This window comes from Protopterus annectens, chromosome 5.part0, assembly GCF_019279795.1.
Source record: "Protopterus annectens isolate FY-2018-M chromosome 5.part0, PAN1.0, whole genome shotgun sequence".
Lineage (NCBI taxonomy): Eukaryota > Metazoa > Chordata > Ceratodontiformes > Protopteridae > Protopterus > Protopterus annectens.
This window is the reverse complement of record NC_056735.1, coordinates 1,780,396,605-1,780,414,248: the sequence shown is the minus strand read 5'-3', so window position 1 is coordinate 1,780,414,248 and position 17,644 is coordinate 1,780,396,605. Positions and strand designations below refer to the sequence as shown.

The 17,644-nt window shown below is 44.1% G+C and overlaps 1 protein-coding gene across 2 annotated transcripts in view; it reads left to right on the top strand.

The window, feature by feature from the left end:
- RUBCNL (rubicon like autophagy enhancer) overlaps positions 1–17,644 on the top strand; it is a 1,197,353-nt gene that overhangs the window by 1,167,733 nt on the left and 11,976 nt on the right. The window lies entirely within an intron of this gene.

Below are 17,644 nucleotides of genomic sequence, written 5' to 3'. Positions count from 1 at the left end.
TAAATCAGTGCTAAATGTACCATTTGTTTTCAGCTGAAGTCTTACAAAGTATTGCTTACTTTCTGGCCTGTATATTAACTTGCAGATCCAGGAAACTTATAGGCTAGGATTCATAGACAAGTACCACCCACTTGTGTAGCACTAATATCTGAGGGTTTCTCTGCATGGAGCAGGTCACTACTAATGAGACATGTATTACAATTTTTTCTGGAACACCCCCACCTGCTACATGTGCAATTAGCACCACTCTATGTCTATGAATCCCAGCCCTAATTTATACAGGTAGCAAAATCTCCATTTCTTTGGTTATTGCTACATTGCCTACTAACATAAGCAGAACACATTATCCTGTACCATTTTCTGACATTAGTTGTATTCCTAGATTGCGCAGAGATGTGCTGTTTCTCTTACCATCCAAGAAATAAGTTTACATATATTCATAATGGTTGTTTGTTTTACCTAGTTCCCACATTTCCACACAAATTATTTAGACCACACAAAACTGTTTCTGAAGTTATTTTAACATATAAAAATGCATTGTATTATATATATATATATATATATATATATATATATATATATATATATATATATATATATATATATATATTTGTTGTAATCTGTTAACCGGGTTGGTCCAGCTGAGCCAAAATGGCCCGTTTTCAGTGGAGGCCCAAGGAGAAAAGCTCCAACTGCAATTACAGACATTCAAAAAGAGATTATATTATAATAAAACTTTATAACAAAGGAGACCAGATAGCTCCAATTGCAAATTACAACATACAAAATGGAGATTACATTGTTATAATAATTATTACACCTAAAAGCTGTTAGCACCACTATAGGGTTTTGTACAAGTTTTTGTATAAGTGAATATACATAATAGTTCAACATTATGGTGAAGGTACAAGGAAGGAAAAGGATTATGCACTCATAGTGGGAGATTGGTCTGATTTTCTAGGAAGAGGAGCAAGAAGGGAGAAAGGATAAAAGATGGAGAGTATGGGGAAAGAAGGTAAGTGGGATCAGGTTCATAGGTTGGTACTGGGCTATCTGCCCCAAGGCATATATTAGCCCAACCACATTGTGCGGTATTCACTGCCCCTTTAGTAGTTCCCTAGACCCTTGTACTAGCAGGTAGTACCCTTGGCCCTTATCTAGTAGTGCTGTTGGTGTGATCCCCGGTGTGAACTTTCTGTTACCCATCCACTCATTAAGGTTCCTCTTGAAGAGTGATAGTGAGGGGCTCTGTCTTATGTAGATTGGGACCCTTTTCCATAGTAAGGGAAGTCTCTGCGAAGGGAATTATATCCCTCCTGCATGTTCTATTCATTGTTGTGTTGAGGTTTATATCCCTAGAGCATGTAGCTCGAGTAGATTTGGTTTTGCTAAGATGGAGCATGTTCAACAATTCTGGGTTGGACATGGCTCTGTACGTTAGACAGAGATCGCCTCTGAGAAAGCGGTATGCAACAGAGAACAGTCTTAGCTTTTTCAATCGTGCTGCATAGGGCAACTGTTTGAGGCCAGTAATCCTCTTGGTTAGGTACCTTTGTGGTCTCTCCCACTGCTGGAGATGTCTAGCCAGGTACATTCCAATTGGTGCATTGTACTCAATAATGGGTCTGATGAGGGAAGAGTAGAGGAGCACCATTACATCCTTAGATCTTGATGCAAACCCTTTCGTGATTAGATGGGTCACATAGAAGGATTTTCTAACCACTTTGGCAACATGGTTATCAAAGGAAATATCTACTTGGGTCCCTAGATCCCTTATTTCTTGTTCAAATTTCAGGGGATTACCTCCTATGTTCTAGTTTGCAGGTACTCTGTTTTTTCCAAAGGGGATTACTATGCATTTTTTTGCATTTAGCTTGAGACCATGGCTTTGACACCATGCATCAGTCTCATTTAGGCCCTTCTGGAGGATCTCCATGTTGGCCAGAGACTCTTTTATAGCACCCAGTTTGCAGTCGTCTGCAAACTTAGTCAGCCACAGCCCTTCCGTGCTTGCCTGTACTTCTGAGAAATATATGCCAAACAGGAGGGGCCCCAGGACAGAGCCCTGAGGCACACCACTTGTTACTGGTCTGGATTCGGACATAGATCCCGCTACTCTTACTTTATGGGATCTGTCTGAGAGCCAGTTTGCGATCCATCTTGTGACGTAAGGGTTTATGCCCAGGCTGGTGAGCTTATCAATAATACTTGAATGGGGAATGGTGTCAAATGCTTTAGCAAGGTCAAGATAAGCCATGTGTACCTCCTTTCCCTTATCTATAGCCTGAGTAACTGTCTCACAGAAATCCACCAGGTTCAGGAGGCATGATCTGCCCTTGACGAAGCCGAACTGTGTGGGGTCCAGCGACTGGAGGTTCCCAATCTCTCCATTTATGAGTTCCATAATGATTCGTTCCATAGCCTTACAGATCAGACTGGTCAGGCTTATTGGTTGGTAGTTCCCAGGGTCAGTTGTGGCCCCACCCTTGTGTAGCGGGACCACCACTGCCGTGCGCCATTCTGTGGGCACATATCCTGTGGAGAGGCTGAGACTGAACAGAGTATTAAGATGCGGGGTTAATTTCTTTTGGAGCTTGCGTATGACACAGCCTGGGACACCATCTGGTCCCATGGAGGCAGTGTTTTTAGCTTTAGATAGAGCCTTGTTAACCAATGTATCCGTAATAATTGGACTTGGACAATCCCCTAGAATGGTAATAGGCCCTGTAGGTGATGAGGGGGGGGGGGGGATTTGCACTAAACCTGTCAGCCAAAATGTTGGCAATGTCAGAAGGGTCAGTGTATTTTGTTCCATTTTGTACTAGCTCAGAACAGACCTGAGCATTGCCATTTAGGTTTTTGACGTAGCCATAGAAGGCCTTATGGTTATCCTTGGCAACTTTCTTTTCAAAATTAGCCTTAGTTGACTTGATGAGGGCCCTCAATTTCTTATTAATGCTGATCAGGGATGATTTTTTCTACTTGAGATTTGGCCTTTTTTTGTGTAAGTCTCCTCCTTTTATTGTAAAGTTTGCTTATGGCTGGGGTCCACCAGACTGGTTTCTTCTTGCTTGAGGAAGGAGTCTTGGTTTTATTTGGGATAGCACGGTCCATGCAATCCTGAAGATGCATATAGAGTGCCTTGGTGTAGGATTCCGCATCCTGGATATCATTATCCTTCTGCAAGGGAATAGTTAAGCTTTCCACTTCGGATGCAAGTAGTTTGAAGTTTGCTTTGGAAAGGTTTTTGACTATGGTTTCTTTGATTTGGGGGAGGTGGAGGAGTGAGGATGTCCAGGGTTATCAGTTTGTGGTCGGATCTGACCAAGGAGGGGGTGATAACGGGTGTGGTTCAATGGGCCCCCATATTTGTGATGATTAAATCCAATATGTTGTCCCCTCTAGTGGGGGAACATACTAGTTGTTCAAGGGCATTTGAATTTATAAATTCTATGAACCGCTGAGCATAGGAGTTGGAACATTGGTAGTTCGCCCAGTCTATACCAGGGTAGTTGAAATCACCCAAGATTATGGTGTTGGGTAGGACCTTTATATTTTCCAATGTCTCAAGGAATGCAGAGTGAGCATCTTGGGACATGGTGGGTGATCTATAACCGGCTATGACTTGAAATGTGGTTTTGCCTGCTGATAGTTGTGAATGGATGATCTCTGGGGCATCATGCTGCCCTACTAACCTGGAGATATGGGTATCCTTGATGAATATGGATACACCTCCACCCTTTGTACTGCGATCCAATAACTGAGACCAGAAGGTATGATATGAATTGTAACCTGGCAGTGCTGGGGTGCTCGCTTGAGCCTTGAACCAGGTTTCCATCACTGCACAAACATCAATTTTCTCCATGCTGAGGAGAGCCTCGAGTGTGTGCATTTTGAGGTTGAGACTTCTGGCGTTGAGTAGCATTACCCTTAGTTTTTGGTTACCTGTGCTGGTTACGGTGGTTGGTTTGTCCTTTGAGCCTTGCCTAAAAAAGGGACTATGGGGATGGCAAGAGCCTTGGCCAGTATTCGAAAACCTAGGGGTGACAGGTGCAGCCCATCTCTGGCAAAACAGCGAGGCTTGTCTATCATGTCATCCCAGGCAGACAGACACTGGATCCCCTTAGAATGACACCAGAAGCTTAGCCAATTGTTGAAATTGATAATTTTGTCTTTGTATTGTGGTATCATTCTAGGTGAAGGTAGTATGCTACTCAAGGTCAGGGTCATACCAGCTTGGGCTACATGATCAGAGAGCTCCTCAATGTCTCTTTTCATGTAGTCCAGGGAGGTACATCTTAGATCATTCACACCAACATGTACAATGACAGCGTCATACTTGTACTTGTTCTGGAGTGACCTAAGTGCCTGTGTTATGTGGCGGATCCGAGCACCCGAGAGGCAGCTGACAGTAACCTTCTCCTTGTTCAGCCTGGTGAGTGGAACATCCGTGTGCCTTACTATAGAGTCTCCTATTACTAGCGTGTTAGGTATGGTGTTTTGCCTTAAGGGCTATTGTGAGGCACACTGCTGAGGTGAATTATGTGTGAATTATGTAACATGCTTGGCAACCTTGTATTGAGATGATAAAATGGAGAGGGTGGCTGCCTTAGGCGTACAACATAGACTTATAACCTCTTTCTGTTGACGTTTGATGATTTGGTATGATAAAGGCACAGACCAGCAAGGTGGAATTGGTTGTCATCACATTCGTTGAATTTAGTGTGCAATGCAATAACAGCAGGACAAAAAAATGCATCACTTCATGTAACTGATGGGTTGAGCCATAATTCAAATGAAATGGTGTGGCTTGTCACATAACCTAACAACCACCCTCTAAGCAAATGTGCAAAACTGTTTTGGTGTAAAAATGTGGTGAATATTCATTATAATGATGTTTTTAATTTTGGTTGCTCTTAATTTGTTGAATGATAAGTGGCAGGATATGATCGATATTTGAATCCATGTTATGGCCATGATTTACACATGGAGAACCATATTGTTAATGGCTGACCTAGATTCACCTCATTTGGAATGCACTCTTAAAGGACGCCTAGATAACTTCTGCAGTGATATCATAATTCATTATGACAAGCTGAAGCTATGTGATTAAAAAACATATACTTTCTCTCTCTCTCTCTCTCTCTCTCTCTCTCTGTCTCTTATTTAGTTACGCTACACTCCCCCAGATTGCTACTCCCCCTTCTACTCATTTATACTATATTTTGTGCTAAAGGTTGCTTTCTTAGATAATAAAATATAAACCATTCTAGTTAAATTTGATTTATATTAACTTATTCTATTTTCTTACTTGTTCAGATGTATGTTGCTAAAACTCTATGCAATTGTCATACGCAACATGTATATATTTCATTGTCAAGCAATATGAACATTTTTTAAATGGAGTTTTGTACAACTCTGTGGACAGGGGCATGGCTGAAAAGGGTCCCAAGACTCCCATCACGAACCTGATTAGCAAGGAAAGAAAGAAAGAAAGAAAGAAAGAAAGAAAGAAAGAAAGAAAGAAAGAAATGCTTCCCCATATGACGTGACATTTTCTAAGGCTGTACTTTTTATATAGGATTACAAACTTTTTTTATTTAATGTGTAGGAGACCCGAACCAGTAATAACCCACTTAAAGTAAAAATGAAGAAATATAGTCAGCACCATATATTAGCTAATCATAGGCATAGACTTCAGTATCAATTGCAATAAATTACTTAACACTGTTTGCTAACAAAATATAGACACCAGTAACTGGGTATGTACCATGAGGAAAGAGACATTTGAAACAGCACTGTGTGTGTGCGTGTCTGTGTGTGTGTGGGGGGGGGGGGGGGGTTGTGTATGTATATACACACACACACACACACACACACACACACACACCTGCATACGCAGACATTGAAAAGCTTTGTATCTAGTAAAAGACAGCTGAGTTGTTGTTAACATCAAAATCAACTTGTTGTGCAATCTGTGCAAAACTTGTTAACTGTCTGCCCACCTCAGCAGTGAGATAATTTGTCCATCCAATGCTACTGTTCATTTTCATCTGACTTATGTAATGAACCCATGAACGGCCACCTCTAGCAATAGAGTTTACTGAGCAAGTAGAGAATAGAAGTAGATTGCTAAGCCTTTATTCCATACAACATACACACACTAATATACCCATGGATAAGGACCTTTTAGAGTCACCAATCTACCTACTGCATGTCTTTTTGGATGTGGGAGGAGACTGGAGTACTTGGAGAAAATCTGTATAAACACAGGGAAAACATACAGACTACACACAGAAGCCAGATGTCATCATGGCTGGCCTCTCTGGATGCTAGCAGATATCATCACAGCTGGCTTTTCCACATGCCAGCAGATATTCTGAGGCTGTAGGTCAGTGGTCTCTAACCTTTTTTGCACCAATGACTAGTTTCATGTAAAACAATTTTCCATGGACAGGCCATCACGCTCGCATAAAAATAAAGCATAATAAAGTGTTTAATAAATCCAACTCACCATACCGCTTAATCAGTGAGAGCCCTGAGCTTGTTTCCCTGCAACAAAATGGTCCCATGTAGGGGTGATGGGAGATAATGACACCTAAAGTATGTTCCTTATGTCCAGTTTACTCCGTAATTTAGTTTTGATTGCTGTCATTGCAGAAAACCCTGCTTCACAAAGATAAGATATTGGTAATAGAAGCAGGGTTTTCTCTGCTTATTCTATCAACTTTCTAAGTTTATAAGAGCAATATTTAAATTCTGACCCTATTATTTGTGGCTCTGTCCAGATTTATTGTGTGAGAGGTTGGGAAGCACGATCGTGAGTTAGCAAATTTAATGGAAAGCTTTTTCCTGATTCTAGCAACTTTCTAAGTTTATAAGAGCAATATTTAAAATCTGTCCCTATTATATGTGGCTTTGTCCAGATGTATTGTATGAGAGGCTGAGAGGTATGTCAAGAGGTATGCAAACCTCTTAATAATTGATGCTGCTGCCAGGGATTGCTCTCACTCTCCACTCTCATTCTCTCTCTCTCTCTCTCTCTCTCTCACACACACACACACACACACACACACACACACACACTCTGTTCTGCTTTCATGCATGCATTCACTCTTACATATAGACAGAAACACACACACACACACACACACACACACACACACACACACACACACACACACACACACACACACACACACACACACACACACACAGTCTGTTCTGCTTTCATGCATACATTTACTCACACACGCAGAGAGAAACATACACACACACACACACACACACACACACACACACACACACACACACACACACACACACACACACACACACACACACACACACACACTTTTTTCTCTTTCATTTATTTTTATTTTACACTCACCAAACAGCAAAAGCTCTGCTTAGTGAGTGTAAAATAACAGCTCTTTCAATCTCACTGTTCACTCTCTCATACACACATACACAGTCTTTTCTGCTTTCACACACACATACATTCTGCTTTCATGCACGCATTCACTCACACATGCAGACAGGAACATAAACACACTCACACACATATATACACACATTCACTTTTTTGTTTCACTCTCTGCCTAACAGTTTCTGTGCAGCCCAGTACCAAATGATCCAAGGCCTGGTACTGGTCTGCGGCCTGGTGGTTGGGGACCACTGCTGAAATGGTGTCTTCTGCTATTGGTTTGTCTCCTTTCCTATTCATAATGGCAGGCATAGTGCCTTTTTTCTATGAATGTGTCCTGTTGCATGAATAATATTTTCTGCATGATGCTTATATGGTTCAACAAATCATCCTTTTGTCTTGCTTTCAGATGTTGCAGTTGACAATGATTTAATCAGCTGTTTATTGACTGAATCTTATTGCAACACCATGTCATCATTTCCTGCTGCTAGGATGTTCTGTTTGCAAGGCCTGACAAAAATGTTTGTGTCATTTCTAAAATTGACAGTTTATTAAAAAAGCACCAACATTATCACACTTTTCAGTGATGTCCTTCAAGGATGCATCTGCAGTCCTTACATATGGGTTGTCCTGCCTCAGGCAGCCCTTCGGTCGGCCGGATTCCAAAGTCTGGGTCCGGCATCGGCTGATGCCGCCATTTACTCGATGTCAGAGCGCCTGGGGTATAAAAGTGTCAGCCGACGCCATCTTCCTCAGTCTTTCTTGCCGCGTGGTGCCCAAAGCAGAAGCAGTTCGCAAGTGCCGGTCGGCCAGCTCCTGTAACTTCAGCTACTGAAGACTTCAAAAGCTAAGTACCCCGTTGGGGACTCTTTCTTGCCTCAGCCGATGTCAGATCAAACGCTTGAAGTTAATAATTGCTTAACTTGTGGGAAACAAATACCTCATAAGGATTTCCATTCTTACTGCCTCCCCTGCCTAGGACCAGACCATGACGTCTCGGCCTGTATTGCCTGTGCCTCCTTCAACCGACGCACTCTTAGGCGTTGGGCGGAGTTTACAGAGGAATTTTTTGGGAGTAGTTTCTGTTATAATATGCCGTCGGAGACTCCGACTTCTCATTTAACCAAAAAACGGAAGGACAAGGACCGATACACGCGGACCGTGGTTTTGGCTGAAACCATGCCTAGGCCTACTGCGAGTGTCTCGGTCTCGGCTGAAACCGAGTCCTTGGTACTTCCGACCGGGGAAACCGCTCAACCGACAACCTCGGCCCCGGAGGCCTCTTCTGAGTTGGTTATAGAATTTCCCTCGGAAACCGGTGATGTCCTTCATGGATGCATCTGCAGTCATAACAACTGGGTTGTCCTGTCGTCAGGCAGCCCTTCAGTCGGCCGGATTCCAAAGTCCGGGTCCGGCTTCGGCTGATGTCGCACTTCACCCGACGTCATCTCTGCTGGTCTCCGGGTATAAAGGCATCAGCCGACGCCATTTTCTTCAGTCTTTCTTGCCGCGTGGCGCCCGAAGCAGAAGCTGTTCGCAAGTGCCGGTCGGTCGGATCCAGAGATTACTACTACCGAATACTACTCAAGACTTCTAAAGCTAAGTACCCCGTTGGGGACTCTTTCTTGCCTCAGCCGATGTCAGAAAAAGTCAATAACTGTTTAACTTGTGGGAAACAAATACCTCATAAAGATTTCCACTCTTACTGTTTGCCTTGTTTAGGCCCAGACCACGACGTAGCAGCCTGTTCGGCCTGTGCTTCCTTCAACCGACGAACGCTTAGGCGTCGGTCGGAGTTTGCTGAACAGTTTTTCGGTTCAGATTTTGCGTACATTATGCCGTCGGATCCTCCGACTACCCAAATTATTAAGAAACGCAAAGAAAAAGACCGACACTCGCGGTCCACGGTTTCGGCCGAAACCATGGTTAAGCAAACCGCGAGTGTCTCGGTTTCGGACGAAACCGAGAAAACTGATAAAAGCACAGCTGAATCTTTGACTACTTCTGAGGTTCCTGCTACCTTACTTGAATCGGCCTCTGAAATTTTACCTACTACAGTGGTTCCTAGTGAATTATCAGACACCATCCCTTTGGATGTCTCTACCCCAGCACGTGGTGCTGCTAGGCCTCCTGCAGCCATGTCCATTAAGGCCTTTGCCAGGGCTAAAGCAGCCAAGTCTACTAAATCAGTGCCTGTTAAACCCCCCTCAACCAGGCCCACATCTAGTTCACAAATGCTTACTCTGGCAGAAGATTTAATATCCTTAATTAGGGGATCTCAATCTCACCCAGACAGGGCCTCTCAGCCCCCAGAGAAGAGACCTAGGGCAGAGCCCCCCGAGCCTGTGTCCTCTGATGATTCTGCGGATGACTCAGACATTACAGACCAGCCAGAAGCTCCCTTCTCCAATTATGAAGACTCAGATGCTGAAGAATCCATTCCTGCTGCTTCTCCACCAGAAGAATTCTCCTTTGGGGAAACCTTACATGCCATGCGAGAACATTTCCAATGGCAGCAACAGGATTTCTCAGATTCCAGAAAAAGACTTAGGACTTTTCTGCACCTTCCACAACACAGGCCCTTAGCTATACCTCCTGTCCTCTCTGTTGTGGACGATGTCTTTAATGATGTCTGCTCTGCACCAGATTCCTTACCTCCAGCCCCTGCCAAACCAGACAGATTTTACAGGGTACCAGACACTCATCATCACCTATACAAGGCCCCACTTGCAGACCCGAAACTATATCCCAGGGGCCTAAGGCAGTAGCCTCGACCACAGCAAAACCCTATTCCTTCTGAAAGGGAAGCCAGGTCTTTAGACAGATGGGGCAAAAAAGTTTATACCTCAGCTACTCTCTCAGCTAGAGCTTTAAACTGTCAGTTTCACATGATACAATACCAAGAGTTTATGCTTGATCAGTTAACTAAAAAACTATCCTCTGATGACTCTATAGATAAGAAATATGTATTAGAAATGGTAAATAACATACAACAGGTTAGTAACCATTCCTTAAAATGTGGCTATGATGCACTGGAGGCTTCATTTAGATCAGCCATGACTGGCACAGTGATAAGAAGACATGCATGACTGAAGGAACAAGTCTTACCGGATCATGTTAAAGCTAAGTCATTAGATGCTCCTATGGATAAGACCAGTTTGTTTGGTACACCTGCCCAGCAGGTAATGAAGAAAATGGAAGAAAAGGCAAAATCTGTTCAAACGGTTAAAGATTTCTTGCAGGTTCAGCCCCCAAGGTTTAGCAGGAACTGGCCTGCCAAAAATTGGTCCTTTCCTGACTCCACAAGATCCCAAAGGGGCAGGAATAGACGTTCCAGAGGCAGAAACCAATCCAGAGGAGGTGCCTACAGAGGACGACAGTGGCAAGGTAATAACAGAGGCACAGACACAGCCACTACCACTACAACAGCACAATCACAGTGACTTAACTCTAAATCTGCCTACCAGGGAACAAATAGCAGCTCCATTAGGCGGAAAATTAACCTTATTTTTGAAAAACTGGCACTATATCACAAAAGACAAGTGGGTTTTGCAAACCATAGATCAAGGTTACCGGTTCCACTTTCACACTTTGCCAGTCAAAAGAGGAATGCCAAACCTGCCTCCAAATCAAAAAACAGAAGCTTTACAGCAGATAATGCAATTAACAAAGATGAGAGCTGTGGAAAGAGTGCCAATAACAGAACAAGGCAAAGGATTTTACTCCAGACTATTCCTAGTTCCAAGAAAGGAAAAAAGTTGGAGACCTATTCTCGACCTGTCCACCTTAAATACATACATCATTGTCCCAAAATTCAAAATGCTGACCCTACAGCAACTTCTTCCCATGCTGGGCAAGGAGTGTTGGCTGGTAACTCTAGATCTCAAGGAGGCATACCTGCACGTCCCCATTCGACCAATTTGCAGAAGATACCTCAGATTTCTTGCAGGATCAGAGCATTATCAATTCTCAGCATTGCCCTTTGGCTTATCTACTGCCCAGAGTATTCACAAAATGCCTGGCATCAGTAATCGCCCACTGCAGACTACAGGGAATCCAAATTTACCCATACCTGGACGACTGCCTGCTACAAGGGGACAACAAAAGCAAGCTGACAACAGATTTACAAAGGGTCATTTACTTGCTACAAGCACTGGGATACACAGTCAATTTACAAAAGTCAAGGCTGATACCATCCCAAACAAGGACATTCTTGGGCGCGAAATTGGACACTGTAAAACAAATGGCATTCCTAACCGCAGAAAAACAAAAGAACTCCCTCTTTACTTCTTGGCTCTAACAAAACAGAACAAGTTAACAGCAAGAAAAGTTCTGCAGGCCTTGGGCTACATGGCATCATGCATAATCTTGGTTCCACATGCCAGACTACATATGAGAAAACTACAGTGGTACCTAAGGAATTTATGGTCCCAACACAGGCACAGCCTAGAAGCAGAAATTCCACTAATCCCATGCCTAAAACAGGAGTTCCTATGGTGGGCTCAAGCATGCCAGTCAAACCCAGGCCTACCCTTTCACAGCTATCAAGCAAGCCAGACCATCACAACAGACGCCTCAGACCTAGGATGGGGGGCTCACATGCTGGACAAATGCGTACAAGGATTGTGGACGCAGGATCAACTTCACCTGCACATCAACCTAAAAGAAATGCTGGCAGTAAAACTGGCAATCCAAAATTTCAGACCATTTCTCAAAGAGGGCCATTTGATGATAAGGACAGACAACACCACAGTCATGTGGTACATCAACAAGCAGGGAGGCACTCATTCATACCCCCTATGCAGAATGACTTTGGAGCTTTGGAACCTGGCACTCAGCTACAACATCCAGTTACAGGCAATATTTGTACCGGGAAAGGACAATACTCTAGCAGACATATTAAGCAGAACCACATCGGATGCCACACCCGGACATCTTCAAGACCATCTCAAAGAAATGGGGAAGGCCACAGATAGATCTATTCGCTTCCCCTCTCAATCACCAGCTCAAAAAATTCTGCACAAGGACATTCCACCCACTTGCATGGAAAGTGGATTCGCTCTCCTTCAGCTGGAAAGGTCTAACAGCATATGCATTTCCACCTCTTCCCTTGATACACAAGGTATTACTAAAAATCAAGGAGGAACGTCCAAGGATAACCCTGATAGCTCCAAACTGGCCAAGACAACACTGGTACCCATTGCTGAGGAGCATGTCTCGGGACAACATGTGGCCAATACCCCTGATGCCTTTGATGTTAACTCAGAACAACTACAGCATCATGCATCCAAACCTAAAAACGTTGCAACTGACTGCATGGAACATCACATAGCAGCAACTAACCCAGAACTTTCCCAAAGGGTTAAAGACATTATCCTTGAAGCCCGCAGACCTTCAACAAGAAGGAACTATGCAGGAAAATGGAAAAGATTTGTCATTTGGAGCACTGAAAGAGGAAAAGACGTGTCAATTACTGATATGGCTAACATTCTGGAGTATCTGGCAGAGCTTCTACATACAGGCCTGTCCTATTCCTCCATCAAGATACATGCATCAGCTATTTCAGCAGAATACAGCTTTGATCCACCTGTCTTTTCACATCCTTTACTCAGGCAGTTCCTCAGAGGAATCAAGAATGTGAAACCTCCAAGGAAACCACCATTGCCAGCTTGGGATTTGAACTTTGTGCTAGAAAAATTGACACTCGCACCTTTTGAACCAGCAGCTACAGCGGACCTACAGCATCTATCGTGGAAAACTGCTTTCCTACTGGCAATAACCTCAGCAAGGAGGGTCTCTGAACTCCAGGCCCTAATGGCAGTACAGCCCTTCCTAATCTTCCACCAAGATAGAGTGTCCATGAGGACTAATCCTACGTTTATGCCTAAGGTGATATCCAGAGTGTCTTTAAACCAGGCAATCCACCTACCTACCTTCTTTCCCAACCCACAAAACAGAGGGGAAACAATGCTGCATTCCTTGGATGTACATAGACAGTTACGCTACTACCTGGACAGAACAAAAAGTAGCAGGAAAACTGACCAGCTTTTGTAGCCTATGCAACAGGAAGGGAAGGAAAAGCTATTTCTAAACAGACAATCTCCAAATGGATAGGAAATTGCATACGATTCTGTTACTCCTTCCATGGAAAACCAATTCCACAGAACATAAGGCCTCATTCTACAAGGGCAACAGCCACTACCACAGCCTTCTTACGAGGAGTGGCAACCAAGGACATTATTGAGGCGGCTACTTGGACCTCCGTGCATACATTTGCCAAGCATTATAACTTACCTCTGTACTCCAGATCCCGAGCAGGGTTTGCCTCTGCTGTGCTGCAAGGGATCCTAACCACACCATAATCTATTTTTACCCTCTTCCCTTAGTTGGCTATGGTATTCTACCCAGTTGTTATGACTGCAGATGCATCCATGAAGGACATAGTACAGTTTTGTACCTACCATAAATGTAGATGTCCGAACTGGATAGCATCTGCAGTCAGGATTACCCTCCCTCCTTCCCCTCTGTGGTACTCCTAGGGTATTTACCCTCCTAATAGCTAGCTAGTGGGGGGAGTCTCTTATGGTGTATTTGTTTGTATATATGTACATACATGCTTATTTTCTGAGTTTGCCTTCTATCCTTTTGGAAACATTGGCATTTATCCAAAAATTAGCCTTCCAGGAAGGGCAACTGGCATCTGGGGCAAGAAACACTGAAGAAAATGGCGTCGGCTGATGCCTTTATACCCGGAGACCAGCAGAGATGACGTCGGGTGAAGTGCGACATCAGCCGAAGCCGGACCCGGACTTTGGAATCCGGCCGACTGAAGGGCTGCCTGACGACAGGACAACCCAGTTGTTATGACTGCAGATGCTATCCAGTTCGGACATCTACATTTATGGTAGGTACAAAACTGTACTTTCAGGAAACTTCCGACACCATTCCCCTAGACAAAACTATGCCAGCTCGTGGAGCAGCCAGGCCTCCTGCATCCATGTCCATAAAAGCATTCACTAGGGCTAAAGCTGCTAAGCAGACAAAATCTCTGCCACCCAAGGCTATTCCTCAGGGATCCTCTACAGGTTCACAGTTTTTATGTTTAGCTGAGGACCTTATTTCCTTAATTAGGGGCTCTCAGCCTCATCCGGACAGGGGCTCTCAACCTCCTCTAGACAAAAGGCCCAGGGTTGAGCCCACTGACCCCCAGTCCTCTGATGAGGCCTCTGAGGGCTCTGCACTTTCAGACTACCAGGAGGAGGCCTTTCCGGCCTATGAGGATTCTGATGCAGAGGAATCTATTCCCTCTGCCTCCCCTCCTGAAGAGCTGTCCTTCGGGGAGACCCTTCACTCCATGAGAGAGCATTTCCAATGGCAAGGCCAGGAATTTTCAGACTCCAGGAAGAGATTAAGGACTTTTTTGCATTTACCTCAGCATAGACCTTTGGCTATTCCTCCTGTTTTAAATGTTATTGATGATGTGTATTATGAGTCTAGCAGTACCCCTGACTCCCTTCCTCCGGCTCCTGTTAAACCCGATAGGTATTACAGGGTCTCGGACTCACATCATTTCCTTTACAAGGCCCACTCTGCTGACCCAGAAACTATTTCCCAGGGCCCTAAAGGGGTTGCAACTGCCACTACTAAAAATCCACTCCCTTTTGAAAGGGAGTCCAGGGCTTTAGAGAGATGGGGTAAAAAAGTGTATACTTCATCCACTCTTTCTATGAGGGCATTAAATTGTCAATTCCATATGATACAGTGCCAGGAGTATTTGTTAGATGAATTGCATAAAAAACTGTCTTCACCTGAACCCCTAGATCGCAAGTCACTTCAGGATCTGGTAGATAACTCACAACAGGTTAGCAACCATTTCTTGCAGTGTGGTTATGATGCATTGGAAGCTTCATGTAGGTCGGCAATGACAGGTGCAGTTATACGTAGGCATGCTTGGCTGAAGGAACAAACTCTGCCAGATCATGTTAAAGCAAAGCTTCTGGATGCCCCACTGGAAAAGCAAAAGTTATTTGGCTCCACTGCTCAGGAGGTCTTAAAGAAATTTGAGGAAAAGGCTAAATCTGTACAGTGAAAGATTTTCTCCAGGTTCAACCACCAAGATTCAGCAGAAATTGGCCTTCTAAGAATTGGTCCTTTCCGGACACAGAGAGATTTCAAAGAGGCAAGAACAGGTGTGCCAGAGGTAGAGGGCAAGCTAGAGGCTCCTACAGAGGATGTCAATGGCAGCCTCCTAACCAGAGAGGTAGTGCAGGACCTACAACGGCTGCACAAGGACAAACTCAATGACTTCACCTTGACCCCGCCGACCAGGGCTCAATTGGAACCACCTTTGGGTGGAAAGCTATCTTTATTCTCAAGAAATTGGCACAGTATTACAAGGGACAAATGGACACTGCAAATAATAGACAAAGGATACAGGTTCCATTTTCATACATTACCAAAAAGAAAAGGCATGCCAAACCTGCCACCGAATCAAAGGGCAGAGGCTTTAAAACAAATTGCCAACCTATTGCAAATGAAAGCTATAGAAAAGGTTCCTCTCACAGAACAAGGCCAAGGATTTTATTCCAGACTATTCCTTGTCCCAAGAAAAGAAAAACAATGGAGGCCTATTCTCAACTTGTCCGCACTGAATACCTATCTCATTGTGCCAAAATTCAAAATGCTGACCCTACAGCAATTCCTTCCCATGCTGGGCAAGGGGTCTTGGCTGGTAACTCTAGACCTCAAGGAGGCATACCTGCATGTCCCTATCAGACAAAGTTGCAGAAGACACCTCAGATTTCTTGCAGGTTCAGAGCATTATCAATTCTCAGCATTGCCCTTTGGCTTATCTACTGTGCCCAGAGTATTCACGAAATGCCTGGCATCAGTAATTGCACACTGCAGACTTCAGGGGATTCAAATATACCCATACCTGGACGACTGCCTTATACAAGCGGACAGCCAACAAACTTTGGTAAAACACTTGAATTATACCATCCACCTACTTCAGGCTTTGGGATACACAGTCAACATTCACAAATCAAGACTTGTTCCATCCCAAATAATAACTTTTCTGGGTGCGGAGCTACATACAACCACCCAAATGACTTTTTTCACAGAAGAAAAACAAAGACAACTACCGGATTACTTCGAAAATCTGACAAAACAAACTCAGCTGACTGCAAGGAAATTCCTGCAGGCCCTGGGTTACATGGCATCGTGCATTCTTCTGATTCCACAAGCAAGGCTGCATATGAGGAAACTTCAATGGTACCTAAGGAGTTTATGGTCTCTGCACAGACACAGCCTAGAAGCTTTGATACCACTCATTCCATGCCTTCAAAAGGAATTTCTATGGTGGGCTCAAGCAAGCCAGTCAAACAGAGGTCTGCCCTTCAGCAAACCAATAACCAGCCAAACCATTACATCAGACGCTTCAGACCATGGATGGGGAGCACACATGGAGGGCAGATGCATCCAAGGACTATGGTCACAGAAAGAATTGTGCGTGCACATAAACCAAAAGGAAATGCTGGCAGTGATACATGCAATCGAGGCCTTCAAACAATTTCTGCATCAAGGCCACTTACTAATAAGGACAGACAATACCACAGTTATGTGGTATATAAACAAGCAAGGAGGTACCCAGTCCAACCCTCTTTGCAGGCTGGCAATGAATCTTTGGGAACTTTCCCTAAAACTCAATATAGAGCTGCAATCCCAGTTTGTGCCAGGAAAAGACAATATACTGGTGGACAGCCTAAGCAGGAATATCATGGATCTTCCTTCAGATAACACAATCGTGAGGCAGACCCGACATAGATCTTTTTGCCTCCCACCACAACCATCAGCTGAAGAAATTCTGCTCAAGGACATACCACTCACAAGCATGGAAGGTGGATGCCCTCTCTTTCAGCTGGAATGCTCTAACAGTGTATGCATTTCCACCTCTTCCACTAATGACCAAGGTCTTGCTGAAAATCAGGACAGAGCAGCCAAGAGTAATTCTGATAGTTCCGAACTGGCCAAGACAGCACTGGTACCCACTGTTGAGGAGCATGTCATGCACGAAACCGTGGCCTCTACCACAATGGTCACTACTTCTGACACAGCACAATTACAAAACTCTGCACTCAAGCCTGAAAACCCTGCAGCTGACAGCCTGGAGAATACCTTGACTCCTCACCAGGAAAAGCTATCCAAAAGAGTGAAGGA